The sequence below is a fragment of the Podarcis gaigeae genome (assembly GCF_964106915.1).
Source record: "Podarcis gaigeae genome assembly, chromosome: 16".
Lineage (NCBI taxonomy): Eukaryota > Metazoa > Chordata > Lepidosauria > Squamata > Lacertidae > Podarcis > Podarcis gaigeae.
Genome location: NC_139693.1, coordinates 7,361,953 through 7,369,896, shown reverse-complemented (window position 1 = coordinate 7,369,896; position 7,944 = coordinate 7,361,953). Strand labels below are relative to the sequence as shown.

General features: G+C 43.0%; 1 long non-coding RNA gene across 1 annotated transcript; it reads right to left on the bottom strand.

Annotated features, from left to right (window-relative positions):
- Positions 1-205: 205 nt before the first annotated feature.
- LOC310833592 lies at positions 206-5,168 on the bottom strand. Its single transcript, XR_014558826.1, has 2 exons — positions 4,685-5,168; positions 206-883 (listed from the first exon to the last, which is right to left on the bottom strand). It is a non-coding gene; the product is annotated as an uncharacterized lncRNA (long non-coding RNA).
- Positions 5,169-7,944: the final 2,776 nt, after the last annotated feature.

Genomic DNA, 7,944 nt, shown 5'->3' with positions numbered 1-7,944 from the left:
CTTATCCTGTTTATGTATTTTGTGGTGTTATATTTTGATTTTGCTCTGTGAACTGCCTTGAGACCTCCTGGTATAAGGCAATATTTAAATTTTAAATAATAATAGTAATAGTAATAGTAATAGTAATAATAATAATAATAATAATAATAATAATAATAATAATAAAACAAACAATGCATTGAAGTGTAAAATAATTAAAAGACTGTTTTAAGGTTGCATGCTGTGATTTATTCAAAGGTATACAGAGAAAAACAGAGCTTCTTGGGAAACTGGAAGCATCATATTCAGAGATCCTTCAATGAATGACATGTGTATGTCATTCACACTTTGGTGTCCTACATTTTTTTGTGAAAGTACATTAGGTACAAGGGGAGAAAAAGGTGCATATCCAAGAGAAAAGGGAGGAAAACCGAAAGATGCACTGAGCAGAGAGGTGTAGACCTGAGTGTCAGAGATGCTAAGAGATCCTTGAGCCAGTCCATTTGGACTTGTCTAGAAAGGAAGACCCAGCATTTCTGACACCTGAGCCCATACAATCACCAGCCATTCACCCAACACATGCAATTCAGGGACCATTTCCCCCCTTTCCTCTGGGGATCATGTTCAGATTCAAAAGAGGAATAAGTTAACTCTTCTCTCAGTAAAGGAGCTGTCACCAGAGGGGTAGAGCGCTAGTTGTATTTCAGGCGAGATGCAGTGAGCCCTGCATTTATTCACATAAAGTTGATGTCGGCTATTCTACCAAAACCGCCTCTATGTATTTTAGACGTTGTAGTACTTCGACCAGGAACAGGAAAAGGAAAAGGAACAGGAACAGGAATGGGACGAGGCTGGATGGATACACTGATGTTCATAGATGACATCTTGAACGGCAGCTGTTAATCTGAAAAAAAGGAGAGAAACACTTAGAATCATAGAATTGAAGGATTTGATTATGGTTATAGATGACATTGTGGAAAGGCAGCTCTGAAAAAAGAGGGACATCTAATTCAACCCCCTGCAATGCAAAAACTCAACTCAAGCATCCATGACAGATGGCCCTTGACATCCACATAAATAACACAGGCAAGGAAAGATTGGAAAACCACATGAAAAGGAAAGAAAATGAATTAACAAATTCCCCTCGAAAAGAGACAGTAAAACAGGACATTAAGATATTACAAACACAGTTTTCAATGATAATAAATCAGGAAATAGGGTGGAAGATTGAATATATAAAACAGAAGCAATTAGAGAAAAAAGAGGGTGTCCTCACCCCCTCAGGTAGAAAGGAATGCAAAGAGATCACGTGCAGAGGGGGCTGCTTAGAGAGAGAGTCCTTTGTTTCCTTGCCTAATGAATATGTAATGAAGGAAAGACCATACAAGGTATAATGAGTATTGTGTCGTAACTTTAGATTGGAGGAAGTTTATGCATATGTATTGCTTTAGTAGATAACAGCTATGTAAATTAAGAAGGCCCCACCCTTTTGGTCTTGCTCAGCTTTTGGAGAGTGATCCCACTGAGCCATTATTGCTAGCAATAAACTCCCTTTGTTTTCTCATTGCCGCATGGAGATTTCCTTCAGCCTCAAACCTTGATTTTGCTATACCAGGATCAGTTCATCATTCCACAAGCCCCACGTTGAGGGAAGAGATCTGCTGGGTTTTCAACCTCCCCATGAAGTCAGCCAGCGTTGAACCTTGCCACGGTGCAAAGGAAGTAAGGAAGTTCTCAATGGGGGACCAGGGTGCAGATTCCAACCAGGCAGATACTCAACCCAGGCTTGGGGCTGTATAAATCAATCCTTCCCTCAGGATGCTAATGCCCCCCCCCCTCAATAGTGTGTTAATAGTTCCCAATGCCTTTTCTGCCCTCATACAAAAACGTTCTTCCGCCTAACAAGGAAGGTCATAATTTCACTGAGGGAAAGGTGAAAGAAACCCCAACCAAGTGCCAATCAGGTTGAGCAAAATAATAGTAAATTCCAGCCCTGTCAACCAGCAACCCAAAATAGCTCAGTGAGGACACTAACCCCAGTGTCCTACCAGTTTCCGGGTAGGAAGCTCTCCAAGCAAAATGGCTCTGTGCTCCAGGGGAAGCAGGCCTATGCAGGCTTTCACCTCCCCTTTGCTTATGAGACAGCTTTTTCCATCAGCTACGTTGTCAGAGGCTTAGTGCTGTCCAGCTGGCCATAGATAAGACTCCGGGCTCCCAGCCAGTTCCAAACAATTGATTTATTTGACCAAGTTCAAACGTACATCTCCAGCGTTTCCATTAACCTCCTTCCCCTTGTGCGCAGTTGCTCCCTCTAATGTTACTTCCTCCTTTTCCGCACCCAGCATGCAAGTCTGTGAAAACTCCTCCCCTTACTTCCTCTGTGTACAGCATGACTTGTCCAGGCTCATCCTCCTCCCCCTCTATGTCAGACTGACTGTCAGACGACAAGCTGCTGATAATCTCTTCAGGCTCTCTATAACTGCTGGTTTCTGTCCTTTCATCTTTTCCCGTTTGCCTCTCCCTGACACACATCACACAGACAAGATACTGGGAAAACTTTGCCCTGTGTTCTGCTGCAGTCTGTGGGTCACCAGGCAAAGGCATCCCACACTTAATGGGCATGGAACGGTTCTTGCAACTATTCTGCTTTTGTAGAATACAGCAGTTCAGTATTCCATGAGCTGTACTGTTTTAAGGGTGCTCAAAACAGGGAGGGAAGCCATGACTGCTGAAAGTAGGATCATAGTGTGTCTAATCTATGCTGCAATTTTGGTCTGAGGACAATAATAGACATACGCAGACGTAACAGTTAGCCCAGTGTTCTGGATCAGTGCAAGGAAAAAATGTGGGTGTTGATGTTGGAGTGAGGAGAAAAGATTAAAGAAACCCACAGAGAACAGGTTCTATGCTGAAACTAAGTTAAATGGGAAAGAAGAAGTCAGAGGACATTTTACATTCCAGAAACAAAGGAAGAACAACCTTCAAGGCTTTGCAGTAATTCAGACATTGATATTGATTACAAAGATCATACATGCACATCCAGAGTTGTATCATGTTTCGAGTGGAATACAAGTTGGAAGCATTCAAAAAATTGTCCCTCAACTGGAGATAAATTCCATAGCAAAAGCAAAGAAGAAGAAGAAGAAGAAGAAGAAGAAGAAGAAGAAGAAGAAGAAGAAGAAGAAGAAAAGCCTAGTGAATAGAAATTGGTAGCAACACATCCTAGGAAACAACTGCACATTTGTAAGACAAACATGGTTGAGCCAAGCATCTGGGCATCCTGCAAACGGGACGCTTGGCATTTCTGGCACTTAGGCCCATGAGATCATCAATCGTAAAACAAGCCATGCCAAGTTCATCAATTGCCAGCCTGGGCATTCTGCTGCTCTGAGTGCTCCCTTTAATAGCATGAATAATGTCTAATTGGCAGAGAGTATTGGTTCCAGGAGAATCACAAATCGAACTTGGATGACAATGACAATTACCCCAGTTAGTAGCATTCGATTCATTAAATCAACACTGGCAGCAGCATTTTTAAATTATAATTTTTTGCTACATTTTTATTTGAGCATTCCCCCCCCTTGATGCTTTCTTTTTAAAAAATCTATTTATATTCATTCTAACAATGGGTACCCGTCCCCTATGATCTCTCCAGTAAGCCTATTCACCCTGTAAAAAATTTGACAGCGGAGCGTGATTGTAGCAGTTGGTGGTATCAGATTCATTAAATCAGCAGGGACAGCAGCCATTTTGGAGTGATGCAGCTGGATATGAAATGATAAGCAAGACATTTAATCCAATTTATTCATGTTTCATCCCTCCAATTTGAATAATAATGGTAAGAGCAACAACCATCAACACCAGTGAAGAACAAGAAGAAGAGATAGTGGTATACAGTGCAGAACAACATGATAGCATAATCTGCAAGTCAATAAAAAAAATGATCATAAAAAACAAGCCAGCAATAGAGTTGTTGGGGTGGCCTTTTGGTGGTGCCCCCACTCAGCTTTTCTCACTTTAGTTGTGACCCCCCATTTCTCCAGCAACAGAAAACATGTAGGTTCTTGTCATCCATGGAACAAGGATTAGGTTTTTGGGCAATGGCATGTATATTGACTCTTAAAGACCTCTGCCCTCCTCATCCCCGTTTCCTTTAGTGCTGTGCTTTTTAGATTTCAAGCCTGTGAGCAGAAAATGAGCATTTGAAAGATCTTCTTGGAGCCTTTTGTAGAAATGTAGGTTAAATACACTTTGAAGAAACAAATGACAATAAGCTCATTTTCCAGAATTCTGAATATATGTGATAAATTCATAGACTACATATTGCATTAAATAAAAGTTCATGTTGAATGTCCGGCATCTCAAGGCAGGCCAGGGAAAGGGCCCTGCCTGAACCCCGGGACAGCCACCACCAGTCCATGTGGACCAGGAATGGGGGGGACATCTTTGGCGCTCCAGATACTGTTGGACTCCAATACCCATCAGGCCCAACTGGCACAGCCAAGGGCCAGGAATGATGGGAGTTGTGGTCCAGCATCTCCGGGAGAAACATAGACATTCCCTGTCCCTTCCCACGTATCTAATTCTCCAAAGAGCCCTAGGAAATGAGAAAGAAGAGGATCAGGTCTGGATTCAAAGAAGGAGACAGAGAGAGTAAAGTTGGCAAAGGAAGAGGCAGCAAAAGGCATGGAGTTCTCTCACTTACCAAGGTCTCAAGAGAAGTACTCAGGTGAAGGTGAGAGGAGCTGTTGTTAGAATCGTGGGCAGCAAGTCCTTTTATATGAATCCAGGACTGCAAGTCCCTCCCTTGTAGACGAAAACTGCCTTCAGGTGTCCTACCCTCAAAGGCCCTGAGTAATTATTGGAAGCAGACTTCATCCTGAACCGCCCTGTATTCATTAGCATGTGTTTTATCCAATTCCATTCCCCTTTCATTATCCTGTTGTTGACTCCTGTGATTATGTAATACACTTTTTAAAATTAGTGTCCTGCCTCCCTTCATAAGGAAACTATTCCCTTCAAGGCTGCAAGCCCTCCGTCCACTGAATTCTAGAGATATGTGTAAGACCCGTCTTTCCAGTCTGGAGCAGCTTTATCTGTTACTTTTAGAAGCCATTTTAAGTTTCCCGTATAATCCCTACATATGTTTGCTTTAAACAAAGCCCTCTCAATTGAATTCAGGGGACATCAGCCTCAAAGGGAGCTTTCTTTCTGGAGAGCCAGTGTGGTGTAGTGGTTAAGAGCAGTAGACTCGTAATCTGGGGCACCGGGTTCACGTCTCCTCTCCTCCACATGCAGCTGCTGAGTTACCTTGAGCTAGTCACACTTCTCTGAAGTCTCTCAGCCCCACTACACCTTACAGTGTTGTGGGGGAGGAAGGGAAAGGAGAATGTTAGCCGCTTTGAGACTCCTTCAGGTAGCGATATCGAACCCAAATTCTTCTTCTTCTTGTGTAGTATGGCCATTGGTCCATCTAGCTCAATATTATTCTGCCCTTTCTGCCTGGGGAGTGCTGGATTCATTCGTGCTTAGGGGTGTGTTCCAAAGTGCATTCCCTGTGTCTTTCTGCCTGACGCTCCACTTACTGATGGCTCTCGATCTTTCTGGTTGGGCTCATGAAGGGTGTTCCAGTGCAATTTCAGGGAGAAATGTTGGCTAGAAACTCACCAAGAACTCTGGCTGTTTGCTAGCCTGACAAAACTAGAAAAAATACTTCCCTCCTTGTAATTTCTGAATTTGATCATTGTGGTTTGCAGAAATTCCGCTGGTTTTATTAAAAAATATATCTTTTTCACCTTCATGATGCTTCATTGTGAATGGGGTGGGGGGGGGGTGACAAATACCTACAAAAAATAATCTCAGAACACTGAATGACTGACGGCATAGAAATAGGGGGAAATGAGCTTGCGCATGAGAAAATGAGAACCTGAAACTGAAATTCTTTGTCCATCCTTTCATACAAAATTGCAAAAGTAGGATAAACCCATTGCTTCTCTCCCCCAGTAACAACTAGTGACTGTGCCCCTGCTCTCGCCTGAAGGAGAGACGCCAATCATGGTTGCACAATCTACAAACATGGATCAGAATAGAGCTGAGATGGCATTCACCAAACATGCCAAAATCTGAAATGATGCATCAATTACTGCAACCCAGAACCAATGATGATGAAAGCAACAATACACCCAGCATGAAAGAGCAACATCACAAACCAATTAGCAGGAACAGAGTGAATTTCCAAAATGAGCTGCTGCCTCCATCTCAAGCTGAAGCACAACTGCAAATGAAAAACAACCCTTTTTCAAAATAGCACATGAAATCCCCATGGATAATATGAATGTGTAATCATTTTGGCCCGAATAAACACAGCAATCTTAGTTCTTCAGGACTGACTCAGTAGATCAAAGCTCCTAAGTGGCTGTAACACCCATCCCTTCCCTATATCAGCATCTATTTCATAATCATTTATTTCTCTTTTATCCTATGTCATTTTGTAAAGGTTGCATGAAAGCTTCCATCCACAGTAGGGTCATTTCCCCAAAATGAAAAATACAGAAGTATACACGGTCACAACATTGAGATTGCTGGCAATGAAACTGATTTAATATTTTGTCAGCATTTTTCATATGTAAGCCTCCTGGAGAAACACTGGTTGACACGGAAATACTCCCCCAAGGTATAGCTCCACTGATTCTTTGTGATCAGTTCCAGTCTGGCTGGCAGATAGCGGTCCTGAACTCTCTGCAGAAAGTGGGCCTTGCTCCTGAAGCCATCTTAAATATGGGATTGGATCAAGCAAGATCTGTGGTCAGGCAAATAATTATGGACATAGAGAGACAACAGGACTGCTTAAGGTCCCCTGTTTACGTAATTGCAGAACACAAGAGATATTGCCATCCCGGCAGCACACCTCCATTTCCTCATATCCAGAAATGAAAGAAGGGCTTTCAGATTGCTGGTAATGAAACTGATTACATATTTTGGAGGCTGGGTTGTTGCAAGAGAATTCTGCCTTTTAAAGAAATGGGAGGGGAAAGCAAGCTCCTCGCCTTGTCACTTCTGTGGACTTCTCCTGTGCCTGCCCAGCACTCAGGTCAGAATCCAGCTGCCCCCTAGACTCTTCCTTCCCCAGACAACACAGGGGAGGGGAGAAGCATGATCTAGCAAATAGGATGAAGGAGAGGACTAGACAAAGGCGAAAACCCCACAACACAAGTACTCAAGCAAGGGTTTCTCTTTACACACAAAGAGCCAATTATTTGGGGAGGAAAGAAATTGTAGTTCCAAGAACCTGAAGACATCATGAGTAATTATTGAAAGGATTAATAATAGTAGGACAATTTGTTGTGTCTAATCCAAATAGAACAGAGGGAGACTTCCTTATGCATGAAGCTTCTATGGGCTTTCAAGCTAATCTTGCTTCTCTCTCTCTCATTCTCTTTCTGTTTCTCTGTGATTTTGGACTCAGCACAGTAATAGATATGCTCAGACATAAGAGCCTTAGTCACGTGGTGTGGTAAACTTGCCCCCAACCGCTCGCCCCTCCCTCACCTGTCTTTGCTCTCCGGCCAGACCAGGTTTCTTGAGCAGGGTTGGCAGGCACGTATACATTTACAAAAAAAAACAGAACAAACTAGAACCGGTAAGGCTGCCACCACTCCCTTTGGTCCGGGGAACTCAGAGCCACAACCCAGGGAGAAGGCTGTGCCCAATTATTATTAGGTATCCCCACTCCACAAGTTGTATCCACAAACTTGCAGAGAGAAATTCCACGGTAGAGCATAACCAAGCGTAAGGCTAGGAATTAGCTTTTCCCCCCGGAAAGGCACACAAACCAAACATAACTCCTGATTATTTTCAAATTCTCCAATGACCGGTCTGCGGGCTAATCAATCTAACTTCTGGCAGCTGGTCTCATTAAGAACCCAGAGCCTAAATCAAAGGGGTTTCCTCCCTTCCGTGAAGTTT